Source organism: Passer domesticus, chromosome 22, assembly GCF_036417665.1.
Source record: "Passer domesticus isolate bPasDom1 chromosome 22, bPasDom1.hap1, whole genome shotgun sequence".
Taxonomy (NCBI): Eukaryota; Metazoa; Chordata; class Aves; order Passeriformes; family Passeridae; genus Passer; species Passer domesticus.
Genome location: NC_087495.1, coordinates 175,203 through 191,645, shown reverse-complemented (window position 1 = coordinate 191,645; position 16,443 = coordinate 175,203).

Sequence of the window (16,443 nt, the reverse complement as noted above, 5' to 3'; positions counted from 1 at the left end):
TATTGGGGTACAATAACCCCAGCTACCATCCTGAGCCCAAGTGGCTGGCCCGTAATACTCAATAATATGTTCCGCCGGCCTCTTCCCCCTATTTTTGGTTACCCCCAAATATAGGAAATTTCTTTCTTACCTCCCTCTTTTGGCGGTCCAGGGTCTCATATAACGGAGCCCCCAAGAAGCTGCTTTCTGATCAAGGTAAAGAAAACTGGTTCAGAGTGCACGACCCCTTCCATTTCTGAGGCGATTCGCTATAGGCTTGCTTTCCACAAATCCAATAAATACCGTTAGGTGCTTTCCAATTACTATTCACATTCCCTGGCCCATTCCAGTAATCTCTTAGTTCCTTCAAAGATTGCTAAGGGTTAGCCCCAGCCATTTTATTCCAACAGAGCCCAATTTTCTCACCCCACTCACATTTGTTATCTTTTTCTTGACTCCAATATCCTGAAGGGGGCTCTGGCTGCCAGTTTTTATGTCCAAATTTACAGTTAGAGTGGAGATGCAAGAGGTATAACCTACCACTTTGGTATATTCCTTCCCCTCTCAACTTATGCAAATCGTCCCAATTACTCATTTGTTCAAGACCCATCCTTCAGGTCGTTGTATTAATTTTGAGATTTTTGTGTTATCCCATTTTAGTAATTGCTCTGGGGTTAACCCTTCACCTTTCCAAGGCCATTTTTCTGCTGATTTCAGGCACCCAGAAATCCAACAATTTGATAAACCTAACTCTGTGGCAATTTCTTGCATTAAGTCTATGAACAGATTCTTGTCAGATGCAAGTAAACCAATATCATTTAAATAAATGGGCAGGAGATCTTTCTCCTTTTTAATGCCTTTATTAAAAAGAATCAGCTCAGGTGGGGAGAAATCGTCGGGTCGCGCCCATGCCGCCAGTGCTCCCAGACGTGGCACGGCGGAGGAGGGTGATGCAGCTTTGTCCGCTGGTCTGCAGGCAGAGCTGGGGATTCCATCCTCACGAGAGATGAGCAGACTCTGCCTTTTCGGTCCAACACCCTGGGTCGTCTCTTTAATCAACATCTTTTTAGGTTAGGGTGAGAAGCAAAAAGGATCCAAGCAGGCACTAGACTATGTTCCCATCCTTAGACGTCACTTAGGTTACTTAGTTCTATGTTGGCTCGTAATTTTTAGGGGTTTTCCTGGAAAACTGCAAAAATTAGTGCAATGCGTTTCTCATCTGCATACTAGCCCTGATGCCACTCCCATTATCCTGGTACCTGCAGGATCTCTGACAAGCATCAAGGGGACAATGGTTAATCTCCAACCATTAACAGGTAATTGAAGAACTCTTAACAATGAAGCTAACTTAACAGCACTGGTCCAATTTGTTTTAACTCTGCAACCTTAAAAAAAATAGATAACTTTTTATTCATAACAATCATTATATTGTTTTTACAATTGATCATACTGTTCGCTTAAAGTTTTTAACCTTTCTTGCTCTACCCTTTGTTTTCTTATTTCTGATTCTTGTCTTTTCAATTCTTGTGCAACCTGCTGTATTTTACTTTCCGGATCCACCCCTTCCCTATTTTTAGAGAAGCAGAAGATTTTATCGTATTGACAAGCTTGGTCATCATGATCCTCGAGTAGATCGATGATAACCGATTCCTTTTTAAGAGGAAGCTTATTTTCATATTTTAAATTCTTCCCCACCCAATAAGTCTTGCACCCTATTGCACACATTCCTAATTGGTCATTGTCATAGCACAGCTTATTTACCTGATAGTATCCACCAAAACCTGACTCCATCTTTCCCCCGGTCCAAACAGTACGATTACATTTATCACAGATGGGTATCTTTATAGATTCAATACTCCATTTTTGCCTCGTGTGTTCTGACTTACCCTCCTTAGACGTGGTCCTCTGCGGTATGCAGACTTCTTTTCCCTCTATAATACAGACCCATACTGAGTGCCATTAATAAAACAATACCTGCTTTCAGTGCCTTGTCCACATCCTCCCGAGGTTAGGTAGGCTGAAACCTCCGCTTCACCCCGTCCTTCCAGGAGGATCAGTGTGCAAATTCCACATTTGTGGTTGGGGTCCCACTGTTCGAGGCTAGCCTGGTTCTAGTCATGAGTGCCAGTCCTGAGGCATGTGACTAGACTCAGGCTCATCAGCACCACTCCCACTATCATTCCTTTGCCTCCACCTATGCCCACTGGGGTGCCACCAGTGGTGGGGAAGACCATCTTCTTGGCAGCAGGAATGAATATTCCAGAGGTCATATTCTGATTGAGCCATGTATCTCTGTTTAAACACACCCCAACGGGTGAGTTTTACCGGGAAGGCACTGCAAGGTACTTTGCTTAATCTCCAGCACTCAACTGCTAAGACTTGGCCTCGAGATTGCAATTTTCCCCTTACCCTGTTTTGGAAAAGCTGAAACCACAGTAGTGAGTCTGCTTCAATCACCCGCAGTTCTGTGAGGAGCGTCAAGATCAGGTTAGTCAGACGCACTTCGTTATCAAAACACTTATCACACAACCCCTTGGTTGGATCCCCCTGTCGAAATGCATCATCCACAATTTGTTACAATACAGACACTTGAACTGAGCGAATGGATAGCGCGGACAGTCAGACTCTTGACATCTTATCAGGTCATTCTCGGTCATTAGACTTGAAGTGTGACCACTCGTGTCTCTGCTCGGGGTTCCACTCACTTTACCCTCAACTCGTGAGTCCAGCCTTTTTCTGCCATTCGCACTGCTGTATCTGTAGTTAAAAGAACAAGAAACAGCCCTTCCCAATGTGGGGATAGTGGTACATCTTTCCAAGTTTTTATAAGGATGTAATCTCCGGGCTGGATGGAGTGTATAGCAAAGCCTAGTGGAGTACCTTGCATTATGATACCTTGTTTCCACAGTTCCTGCAGATTTTTATTTATTGCTATGAGATATGATCTTATTTGCCCATGCTCAATTTTAGGATGCCCTACAGGCATCCCGTGTTCATAGGGCATCCCATACAGCATTTCAAAGGGTGATATTCCGGTCTCTGGGTGGGGCAGGGTTCTAATATTTAGCAGGGCTAGAGGGAGGCATTTTACACAAGACATTTTTGTTTCTAATATCAGTTTAGATAATTGTGCTTTTAGGGTTTGATTCATTCATTCGACCTGTCCAGAACTCTGAGGATGCCACGGGGTATGGTACTCCCATCGGATCCCTAAAGCTTCAGTCATTTGTTTTATCACCCTAGAAGTGAAGTGTGTGCCTTGATCTAAATCTATGTATTTTACCAGTCCATACCAGGGCACAATTTTCTCGAGCAACAATTTAGGCACCACTTGTGCAATAGCCCTGGAACTTGGAAATGCTTCCACCCAGTGAGTCAGTTTGTCTACTATTACTAGCAGACACCTGTACCTACCTACCTACCTTTGTTAGATAGGTAAAATCTACCTGGATCATCTCAAAGGGTCTGTATGCTAGTGGTCGGCTCTCCAGTGCTACTTGCCTGGCTCGGCTCCAATTCACCTTTTGGCATATCATGCACCCTTGTACCTCCTGTTTTGCCAATTCATATATCCCTTTACACCCACAGAATTTTAAAAATTGTTCTGCTAAAGCCTGGGCCCCCCCAATGAGTTTGTGAATGTGACCTTCTCAAAATTTTCCGAGAATATTCCTTTGATAATAATTCCCTTCCATCTGGTAATTTCCACTTACCTTCGTCTAATTTTCCTCCGATCTTTTCGTACCCCTCAATTTCCTTTTGAGAGAATTGTGGAGGATACTCCCAAATCTCCCCCTCACAAATCTATGGAGTGCTTACCTGCAGTAGTGCCATGTTTTTAGTCTCCTGATCTGCAAAATTGTTTCCCCTGGTTCGGAATTGTGCTCCCATTTGGTGTCCTTTTACATGGACTACAGCAATTGCTTCTGGCCCTTGGATAGCCTGTAGAATTTGTTTTATTAATTCCCCATGCATCAGCCCCCTCCCTTTTGTGTTAATGAGACCTTTCTTCCCAAATCTTACCAAAAGTGTGAACCACCCTGTAGGTGTACTTTGAATCTGTGAAGATAGTCCCCTTTTGACCCTTTAGTCCCCATAAAGCCTTTGGATGCTTTTCACATGCCTGTGCCAACCACCCCGTGTTTAGAGGTCCCAATTCCACCGTCTCCCCGGTTACCCCATTTGTTATGGCATACCCTGACTTCCTTTTTCCCTCAATAACCCTTGCAGCTCCATCTACGAACCATTTTCCCCCTCCTTCTAATTCTTCTTCTTCTAAGTCAGGTCTTATCTTGGTTTGTAATTGTACAATTTCAGCACAATCATGAGTGGGTTCCTCCAAAGTTTCCCCATATATAAACTGAGCTGGATTTGGAGCTACCATAGTTCTGACCTCCAGGTCGTGAGAGTGTATTATGATAGCTTCGTATTTAAGAAGTCGTGCGTCAGCGAGCCATGTTTCAGCCTTTGTCTATAAAATGCTCCTCACATTGTGAGGAGTATACACTACCAAAGGTGCCCCAAAAGTTATCTTTTTGGCTTCTTCTGCTAACACAGCCGTGGACACGATAGCTTGTAAGCACGTGGGCCATCCCCGACTAACAGGATCCAAGAGCTTAGATACATAACCCACAGGTTTCTTTGATCCCGCCCAATTTTGGGTTAGTACCCAGTACGCGGTATGATTACTTACGTCCAGAAACAGCTGAAAGGGTCTCTATGTCTGGCAGGCTCAGCACTGGAGCTACTATGAGAGCCTCCTTTAATTCTCTAAATTCTAAATCTAGAATTTAATTTAATTCTCTAATTTTTTTTCATCTGGGTCAACCCATTTAGGTTTGTCTGTGGTTAAGTTTTTCATATAAAAATTTTACTTTCTCACTGTACCCCTCGATCCATTGTCTTCAGAACCCCAGAAGCCCAAGTACTTGTCTTACCTCTCTTTTTGACTGAGGGGAGGGTAATGCAATGATCCCCTCCACCCTGTCAGGGTCTAGCTTTTTCTTACCTTTTACCAACCAGTGCCCTAAATATTTCACCTCGGGCTCTGTGAATTGCAGCTTAGACTTTGAAACCTTTAAGCCTTTATCCCCTAAAAAGTTTAGGAGAGCTATTGTGTTTGTTCTTACCCCATCTTCATCAGGACCTGCTATTAATAAGTCATCCACGTATTGTAATAGTTTTGTTCCCTCCTAGGGACAAACTCACTCAATAATTGCTCGAGACCCTGACCTAATAGGTTCAGCGAATCCACAAACCCTTGAGGCAGGGAGGTCCACCTAAGTTGTTGTTTACGGTTGTCTCTGGGTCCTCCCATTGAAATGCAAAATAGTCCCGACTCTCCTTTGCTAGAAGACAAATCCAAAAGACAGCTTTCAGGTTTATTATGCAATACCAGATATCATTCAGTGACATATTATTGAGGCGAGTATAGGGATTTGAGATGGTGGGAAATAAGGTTTTTGTTCGCTGGTTAACAGCTGTTAGATCCTGCACCAAGCGATAACTCCCATCCGGTTTACGGACCGCAAGAATGGGAGTATTATGTCTAGACATACACGGCTCCAAGGTGCCCTTTTTTATCAGATCCTCAATTATTGGTTTTAACCCCCACCCTCCCTCCATGGGTATTGGATATTGTTTGACCGTAATAGGGTCTTCTGGTTTCTCAATTTCTATGTGTATAGGTTCCATTTCCAACTTCCCCGCCTCCCCCTTTGTGTGCCACACTTTAGGGTTTATTTTTCCCTCGTCCTCAGCAGTGAGTTTATACAATCTTACCATCAGTTGAGAGTCTTGTGCAATTAGACTAATACTCAAATTCACCATTAAATCCCTCCGCAGCAAATTATAATCTGCCTCTTCTACCAACAGTAGATTTCCCAAACACAATTTATTTTCGGACTCGATTTCCACATCTTTAATTACCAGTACCTTGATTACCAGTACTGGCGTAGTCCCATAGTCGTGCATACTCCCTTTCCTCGTTTGTTGACCCCTCTTCCTCCAATGCCCGACATGTTTCCTTCTCAAAAGTCCCAAACATAGGCCAAAATAAGTATTTTTTGACCTCCACATGAGCCCATTTCTCCACAAAATAATATATCATTCTCTCCTTAGACCTCCCCCTCCTTGTGGGGCAATCCTCCCAATGTTCCAACATCCACCCCAGAGGACTGTTTCTTGGTATATCAGGGGTACAATATTTTTCCACCTTTTCTGGTTTCCCCTGGGTTTTCCCGTGTAGTTTACTGTTTTTCAGTCCCATGATTCTTAATCTTGCTTACCTTTTTTCCTTTTTGGGTAGATAGGCTCCCAAATCGATCTGTTTTTCTTTTATGGGTACAATCCTTGATTCTTAGTTAAAAAAATTTTTGCCGACCTACTAGTCATACAGTGAACTGATCTGTACACTTTTGATCGACAAAAAGAGCTCTCTTACCTTTTCTCTGGATCCAGTGATCTTCTGTTTGAAATAAATGGGCAGGAGATCTTTCTCCTTTTTAATGCCTTTATTAAGAAGAATCAGCTCAGGTGGGGAGAAATCGACGGGTTGCGCCCTCGCCGCCGTTGCTCCCAGGCGTGGCACGAAGGAGGAGGGTGATGCAGTTTTGTCCACTGCTCTGCAGACAGAACTGGGGACTCTGTCCTCACGGGAGAGTTGTTGAGTCCTTAGTTTGTTTGTTTAAAAACCCGGGGGGTCTCTTTAATCAGTTTCTTTTTAGGTTAGGGTGAGAAATAAAAAGGTCCAAGCAGGTACGGGACTATGCTCCCATCCTTAGACGTCACTTTAAGTCACTTGTTGGCTCGTGATTTTAGAGGTTTTTCTTGTAAAAACTGTAAAACTGTAAAAACCCAAGGTGCACTGCATTTCTTATTTGCATACTGGCTCCGATGTCACTCCTATTTTCTTTACCTCGGAGGGGTCTGTCCTGGCAAGTGGCCAGCATCAGGGAAACAATCAGTTAATCACCCGCCATCAACGAGTGATTAAGGGCTTTTCTTCCGCAGGGAACCTAAAGGAGTCTGACTTGGTCTGGCTTGGTTTTTTTTAACTCTGAAACTTAAAAAAAATACAACTTTCTATTCATAACACTGTTGTTCCTGGTCATCGATGGACCTTTGTCCTCTCTCTGATCCAGCCCGTGATCGAAAAACACCCCCCCATTTCCTCCCCCAGTTCCCAGGATTTTGGGTTGGTGTGTGTGTTTTTAACGAGTTTTTCACCCGCTTCCCCCGCGACCGACCACTTTCCTTGCAGAAGAGTGGAACTGCGATCTTGGGGTCCACACTCGCTTCGTGATAATATCATGTCTCACACACACAATTGATCACACCCCACTCAACCGCACGATACTTACGGTCCTTTTCCCTTGAGGAATCTTCGTGCACGTAGTTTTATGAGTGAAAAAATTTGCCGGCTTTGGAGCTCAGGGCCCGTTTTTAACCTTTCAATTGTGGCTTTTGGCTAATAGTTCATGTTATCTGATTGGTTCCGTTGGGCTTTTCCCAATCCTGTCCGGCCGCTGAACTCAGCGGGGCGCCGCCTGGACCTGGAGAGGAGACCCTGGAATCCGGTATCAGATCACGTCGGGCTAGGTCACCAGGATTGTTATAGGTAGAAATAAAAATGGACCAAATAGTAATAAAAATTTAAAAAAAATTATTTGCGACCGTATTACAGTCCAAACAGCCACCAATCAAACATGACAGCACAGACCCTGGGGTACAGACTGGGTGGATGCAGATCCGACCTCTATTGCACCGAACCCCCCATCGTCCACACCTGCTGCTCCACAGGGACAGTTCTTATACTCTTTTTTCTTGCCCGCGGCAGAGTCCCTTTGTCTCCTTTCAAAGTTCATCATATTCTTGTTGGTTTCTTTCTTCACTCAAAGCTGCACAAAACCTCGTCCAGGAAGAGACAAACGTTCCTCCTCCGATTCCAGGAATCCTGCATTCAGGTGGAAAGTGTTGATGGCCCTGGTTATCTCAGATGTGTATCTTCATGGACCATCATCACTGGGTGTCCTTGGGTACATGCCACCATGAACGACCATCTCCTTGTGCAGCCGTTTTCCTTCGTATGTTAATGCCATTTTCCACCCTTGTCAGCCAGCCGTGGTTTCATCATTCTAGGATTAAACCCTGGTCCCCCCCTTAACAACGTTTGATACATGTATTTATATTTCATAGGCACAAATTTCTACCATATCCCTAACATTTTCCATCCAGGTTTTTGCATGGCTGCTGTGTCGTCTTGGCATCTTCGTCTTGCCTCCTGCACCTAGTCCAGAAATACATCCCATCCCACCTCAAACCCAGGGATTTGCTGTCCTTGGTGGCTGCTGTGACATCTCCAATAGTCAACTGAAGGCTCCCTGGGGATGGTCACCCAGGCTGGAAGCACATAAAAGACGAAGATCTGCCTTTGTTCACAGCACAGGCAGGCTGAAACAGACTTTCCTCCCTCTCCAACACACATCTTTTGGTCATTAAACCAGTTGTTGAGGGTTTGGTTTCTTTCCTTTTTCTTTTACTTACAGATTTTATTTTTCCCCATAAGTTGCTAGGAAACTAACTACTGGGTACTTATGAATACTTATGGGTCCTTTAGAAAGACAAAAGACTGCGTCTAAAGTCGGGAGAGGAATGGAGCATCTGGCTATAGCTTTTTTTTCTTGGGGAGTCTCTTTCTGAGGGCCAGAGATACCACGAGAATGGGGGCAGGTGGAAAAGACGGGGCTGGGGCGCAGCTGGGTGCTCTTGCTCTTTGGCATCCAAGGAGGACGGCCAGGCTGATGATTACTTCAAAGGAGAATTCACCGGCATCGCCAGAGTTCAGACTTGACGGACTGATCACCATCTGCTTGTGTGCCCTGGTGTGAAATACAAAGCTGTGTTTCGTGTCAGGTACATACAGGCAACCTGTGTATCTGTGATTGTGATATGTGTGGAAACTGACCATGGAACATGTTATGAATAGAAAGTTGTATTTTTTTTTAAGTTTCAGAGTTAAAAAAACCAAGCCAGACCGAGTCAGACTCCTTTAGGTTCCCTGCGGAAGAAAAGCCCTTAATCACTCGTTGATGGCGGGTGATTAACTGATTGTTTCCCTGATGCTAGCTGTATGCCAAGGAGATACCAAGGGAAACCCTCCAGGGTAAAGAGATGGGCAGTGACACCAGAGACAACATGCAAATGACAAATGCAGTGCACCCTGGGTTTTTACAGTTTTACAGTTTTTATAAGAAAAACCTCTAAAATCACGAGCCAACAAGTGACTTAAAGTGATGTCTAAGGATGGGAGCATTGTCCCGTACCTGCTTGAATCTTTTTATTTCTCACCCTAACCTAAAAAGAAACTGATTAAAGAGACCTCCCGGGTTTCTAAACCAACAAACCAAGGACTCAACGACTCTCCCGTGAGGACAGAGTCCCCAGTTCTGTCTGCAGACCAGCGGACAAAACTGCATCATCCTCCTGCTTCGTGCCACGCCTGGAAGCAGCGGCGGCGAGGGCGCAACCCGTCGATTTCTCCCCACCTGAGCTGATTCTTCTTAATAAAGGCATTAAAAAGGAGAAAGATCTCCTGCCTATTTATTTCAGCTTGGGGACTCGTCCGGGAGAGCCACGCCTGAAGAGGACACCAGGACTGGGACGGCCGCCCACCCTGGACCTGCAGGACAGCTGGCTATCGGGACCAGAGAAGATCGGCTTGGGACAGTGACACGGAGCAGCGTCGGATAGGTGAGAATATCCGGCGGCGGGAGAGGGAGGCGAGCGAGTGTGTGTGAGTGAGACGAGAGCCGGCAGCCCGGCCCCTCGAAGCGAGTGAGGACCCCTCAGTACCGCGGTTCCGCACCCCCGCGAGGGGGCCGGCCGGGAACAGGGGGAAGCGAGTGGAACTGGTGATTGAGGCGCCTCCAGAGGGGTAAAGAGGACCCCCCTCCGGGCGTGCGGAGGAAATAGCTGTGTGAGTGGCACGCACCCCAAAGGCTCTGATACAGGTCCTAATGAAGGAAGTTAGGATTTAGGATATCAGGCAGTTTGGCTCTGACAAAAGAGGTCAGGCACCCCTCAGAAGCCAGGGTTTCGAGGTTTGACTGTTTGAGCCTTGGCAAGGGAAGGCCAAGGTCTCTCTAAGTCCTGACGAAGGAGGTCAGGCGAACCTCAGAGGTCAAGACCTCGAGGATGCTTTTTTGTATTTTGGTTGTTTGTTGAGTCTTGGCAAGAAAGCCAAGGTCTTAACAAAGTCCTGACGAAAAGGGTCAGTGAAATTGGAGTTTTGGCAGGAGGTCGAGACTTCTTAAATAAGATATATTTCCTTTAGAGAAAAAGACATTTTGTGATTTGTTTAGAGGCAGAAAATAATGGGAGGGTGCGGTAGTAAGAAAAGTGGCCAAAGATTGAAGAGTATACCTCCCCACGATCCCCTAGGTGAACTATTAGAAAAATGGGACTTTATAGAAAGTACAGAAGGATTAGATAAAGTTAAAATGATTCATTACTGTTCAGAAGTGTGGCCAGAATTAGAAGTGCAAGGAGGATGGCCATGGTGTGGGACGAAAGACAAGTGGATGTGTCAACAGCTGAGTAACTATCTGACGGCTAGAGAAAATACTGATCCTGAGGAATTATTGTATGTAGCTTGTTGGTTGAATGCTATACAGAAAGAAGGAGTGCAAATTTGTAAAGTGCAGAGCAATAAAGAAGGGAATGAAAGAGGAGATGCTAGAATTAAGGAAATTGGTAAAAGGTGGAACCCCCTAGACTACTTGCCTCCTGATGCCCCTCCACCTTATAACCCTCTCCTTCGAGCACCTCAAATAGCAGATCCAGTTCTTCTCCCGGCGGCCATGGGGGCTATTCCCTCACCACCCCCTTCGACTCCTTCAGCTGCTTCTGCACCACCACTAATACCTACTACACCTGCTGCATGCTCCACCCCTTCTCCAGCTCCACCTAACATGCAGTCAAGCTCTTCTCCCCCTCCTATGGCAGTCCCTCCACCTCCTCCTAACTGTGACATAAATACCTCCTTATCTAATAACCCCTTATCACCAGGTATAGCCGTTGACTTACAGCAGGTCCAGGTTAATGCTATATACCCCTCGAGTAATCTTGTGTCTGAAGATGGGCCATACTGTGGTACCCGATCCAAGACCTCCAAGGCAGAGAAACTTTTTCCACTTAGAGAAGTTCCTATGGGAGGAGTAGCAGGAGGTGTTGGTTTTGTAAATGCTCCTCTAACTGCTTCTGAGGTGAGAGGATTCAAGAAGGAGTTAGGGAATCTAGTTGAAGACCCTGTGGGCATTGCTAACCAAGTGGATCAGTTTTTAGGTCCAAATTTCTACACTTGGGGAGAGATGAATTCCATTCTAAATATATTATTTTCCCCAGAAGAGTCCCGAATGATTAGGGCTGCAAGCATAAGAGTTTGGGAAAAAGATAACCGTCCAGGGCCCCAAGTGCCATCAGGAGAAGAAAAATTGCCACTAGTGGATCCCAATTGGAATCCTAACCAGGAGGAAGGGAGGAAGGCCATGATAGAGTACAGGTCCTTGATAATTCGAGGGATAAGAGAATCAATTCCCAAAGGAACCAATACAAAACTGGCATTTGAGAGTATACAAGAGAAAGATGAAACTCCTGCCACTTGGCTTAATCGCCTGAGGGGGAACTTTCAATTGTACTCCAAAGAGTTATTGAGGGAAGCATTGAAAGTGTATTTAAGGAGGGATGAAGAAAAAGCAAAGGCCAAAGCTAAGATCATGCTTGCTATAGCCAGAGAAAGTGTGGGAGCAAACAACCCTTTCCTACAGTACAAGGCCACAAAAGAGTGGGGGAGTCCACCACCAGGAGCAGGTAAAGATAAGCCAGTACCATCATATACAAGAGGAACGGAGAGGCCCCAAGTCCCTTTAAGTGAAAGGCGTTGCTATTACTGTGGGAGAACTGGGCACATTAGAAGGTTCTGTAGAAAGCTGACTCTGGATGAAGCAATAGCCAGAGAACAAGAAGCCTTAGAGAAAATGCTTAAAGGCGATGATTAGGGGTGTCAGGGGCTCTATGCTTTAGGGGACCCGATGCAACACCTAGAAGAGCCCTTAGTAAACTTTGAAGTAGGACCCCAAAATGAAGAATTTGAATTTTTAGTTGATACAGGAGCAGATAAGTCCTGTCTTAACAAATTACCAGAAGGTATGGTAATTGGTAAAAAATTTTGTATTAGGGGCTGAAGGGAAACCATTTAGAGCCTCAGTGATTGAAAATGTAAAAATAATTGGAAATTCAAGACAGTGTGAAGCAGATTTGATCTATCTGCCTAACCTAGAAAAAAGCTTGTTGGGGAGAGATCTACAAGTTCATTTGGGAGTAGGAATTATCCCGAGAAAAGGGAAAATGGTAGTACAAATAATGAAGTTATCCCAAGGTGATGTTGCTGAAATAAGCCCAGAGGTGTGGGCTGAAGGAGGAAAGCGAGGCCTACTGGACATTCCTCCAATAACAATAAAAATGCAAGATGGTACTTCACCCATACGGGTCAAACAGTATCCAATTTCCCTAGAAGGAAAAAAGGGGCTAGCCATAGTTATTGAACAATTGCTGCAAGAGGGAATTTTGGAACCCTGTATGTCACCACATAATACCCCTATACTAGCAGTTAAGAAAGCTGAAGGGAAATACAGGCTGGTACAAGACTTAAGAGAAGTGAACGAAAAGACCATTGCTAGACATCCGGTTGTGCCCAACCCATATAATCTTCTAAGCCAAATTCCAAAGGAACATGCTTGGTTCACTATTATAGACTTAAAAGATGCTTTCTGGGCATGTCCTCTGGCAGCTGAATGTAGAGATTGGTTTGCTTTTGAATGGGAAGACCCAAATACAAAAAGAAAACAACAGCTAAGATGGACCCGATTACCGCAAGGGTTTACTGAGTCACCCCACCTCTTTGGACAAGCCCTAGAGAGTTTGTTAGAACAGTTTGTTCCTGAAGAAGAAGTACAAATCCTGCAGTATGTTGATGACCTGATGGTGTCAGGGAAAGGAAAAGATCAGGTCAGAACAACTAGCATTAAACTTTTGAACTTTCTGGGAGAGAAAGGATTAAAGGTCTCACAAGAGAAGCTACAGTTCGTACAATCAGAAGTAACATACCTTGGGCACATAATAGGAGAAGGATATAAGAAATTGAGCCCTGACAGAATTTCAGGCATCATATTTCTCCCAGCTCCACAAACAAAAAGAGATGTGAGAAAGCTTCTAGGTCTGTTCGGGTACTGCAAGTTATGGCTAGATCAATACTCACAAAGTGTGAAATTTTTATATGATAAGCTGGTAGCCCCAGATCCCATAATTTGGACAGCAGAAGACGATCAACAACTAGAGAACCTAAAAGAGAAGTTGTCTTCTGCTCCAGTCCTAAGCTTACCAGACCTCAAGAAAGGCTTTGATCTGTTTGTAAGTGCTGAAAGAGGTATAGCCTATGGTGTACTAACCCAAGAGTGGGGAGGCTGCAGAAAACCTGTAGCTTACCTCTCCAAATTGTTAGACCCAGTAGCTAGAGGTTGGCCAGTTTGCATACAAGCCGTAGCAGCAACTGCTATTCTAATAGAAGAGACCCAAAAATTAACCTGGCAAGGAAAAATTAAAGTACATACCCCTCACGATCTTAAAACAGTGCTGAGCCAAAGAGCTCAACAGTGGCTAACCAATGCAAGAATACTAAAATATGAAATAATACTAACTAACACAGAAAATTTAGAATTCATCACATCAAACGCCCTCAATCCAGCACAATTCCTTATGGGAGAGCCTATAGAGAATCTAGAACATGATTGCCTTGAAGTGATAAGTCTCCAAACCAAAGTAAGAGAGGATTTAGAAGATCAACCTCTAACAGCTGGAAAAATTTTGTTTATAGATGGCTCTTCGAGAGTAGTAGATGGGAAAAGAGCTTCAGGTTATGCCATCATAGTTGGAAAAACTTTACAAATTAAAGAAAAAGGAAAACTACCCCAAACCTGGTCAGCCCAAAGTTGTGAAATATATGCCCTGAAAAGAGGATTAGACTTATTAGAGGGGGACCGGGGAACCATTTATACAGATTCCCAATATGCATTTGGAATAGTACACACTTTTGGGAAGATATGGGAGGAGCGTGGATATCTAAGCTCAAAGGGAAAAAACTTAGCTCATGAGAATCTAGTCAAGTCTGTATTAGAATCTCTACAAAAGCCAACAGAAATAGCAGTAGTCCATATAAAAGGGCACCAAAAAGGACATAGCTTCGAAGTTAAAGGAAACCGATTGGCTGATCAGATAGCAAAGGAAGCAGCTTTAGAACCAGGAGATCCAGTAAGAGGTTTTAAAGCAGAAACCACACTCAAAGAGAATGAAAGAGAAACCCCCATATTTAGTGAAAAAGAATTAAAGGCTATAAAAGATTTAAAGTTACGCCAAGGGCAACGAGGGGAGTGGTTAACATCAGACGGACGGGTGTTCTTAAACAAAGCACTTGCACGGACAGTGCTAACAGAACTACAGAAACTAACCCACTGGGGAGTCCAAGGACTATGTGATTATTTCCTAAGAAATAACCTGTGCATAAGCGGATATGACCTAGCAAAAACAATTATAAAAGAGTGTTTAACTTGCCAAAAAGGTGAACCAGAATGAAATAGTGAATACCTTAGACTCAGACTGAGGTCCAAATTCGTGGCCCAAACATTGCAAATTATAATTGAAGCTTCAGGAATAAAGTGGAGATTGCATACTCTGTGGCACCCCCAGAGTTCTGGGAAGGTAGAACAAATGAACAAAATTCTCAAAAATGAATTGGCTAAAGTGTTTACCCCTAGCGCTCTTGCGCATCAGAACAAGACCCCGGTCTGATATAAGGATTTCACCTTATAAAATGATTTTTGGACTGTCATTCTATATAATTCTATAGCACAGGAGACTACCTGGAAGGAGAAGAAGCTACAAGGAAATATTTAGAAGTCATTGGAGGAACCCTAGAAGGACTTAGAAAAAGAGGATACCTCCCCCAAACCTCCCCTCTTGATACAAAAGCACACGACATCAACCCAGGAGATTGGGTTTTAATAAAATCTTGGAATTATAGACCATTAATACCTAAATTTGAAGGCCCCTTTCAGGTACTCCTCATCGCTAATTCGGCCGTGCGAACCAGAGAAAAAGGTTGGACTCACATTACGAGAATTAAAGGACCAGTCCCACCCCCGAGCATTAGACAAGATTCTTCAGTGTCTGGTATTGGACCAGATTCCACACCACTCTCACCCCCGGGCATTGGACAAGATTCGTCAGTGTCTCCTTCTGGTATTAGACCAGATTCCACACCACCCCCACACTCTAACTCAGGACAAGATTCAACCGCATCAGGAGTTAATTCAGCTGAGTATACTATTATAAAAGGACCAAATGACTTAAAATTGACATTCAAAAAGACTGATGAACTGCGTAAGAAAAAAGTTTAGAATCATAACATGTCTTGAAGTGTTTTAAGAAATTTGTAAAAGTTAAAAATTGTTAATAAGTAATTCTGGTTAAGTCGGCCCAACTTGGTACTAAAGACCCCAGGTTAATCTTCTCCAGAGTGCTCCCCTAGGGGGGGACCAAATTAGCAGGGACAGATCAAGAGAGGTTTAACCAGAGGAGCAAGAGACTCTAAAGAACTTGGAGACTTCTTCTCAGTAAAATCCTCAAGAGGCAAGGCCGGGTGGGCAGGCTGTGCAGGATGACCCATACCGGACTCTTGGGAAGGGTAGTAGTGCTGGCTCTGATTGCTGGTGGTGCTCTGGAGAGCCCAGGAGAGCTGTGCAATGAGTACTACCAACCTTTCTATGAGAAAGAAGTAAGCTCCTTGCTGAGAGTCCACAACAATTGTGTTAACCTCTCCCAATTGATCTTTTATCAAGAGAATAAGAAAATATATTGGATAACCCGGAACACAGCCACCTTTAGGCAGCCACGCCTGGGAGAGCACCCTGTAGGAGAAACCTGGTGGTGCTTTGAACGTGGTGCTACTGAAGCAAACCTGGTAAATCTGGTCAAAGGAAAAAGTATTTCTAAATATTGGGAGGGCACGACAAAAATTAATCTCTTTCAGGAAACCCCTAAACGCCTGTTTTGGGTCAATGGTACCACAACATCCACTGAATTGCCAAGAGGCTGGTCTAGTGGTGGCATCATTAAAATTATAAAACAAACTGTCTTTATAATACACAAAGAATCTGGATCAAGTTTAAGAGTTCCTATATATGAGGATTTGAGAAAAACAAAACTGAAAGAACAAGATATGTTAAACAAAATTTTGAAACTACAATCAGAATTAGAAGTAATATCTAATCAGACCGCATTGGCTCTTAATCATATTAATGACCAACTCAACCAAGCCAAAACAGTAGTTTATCAAATCAAATTAATTGTGGC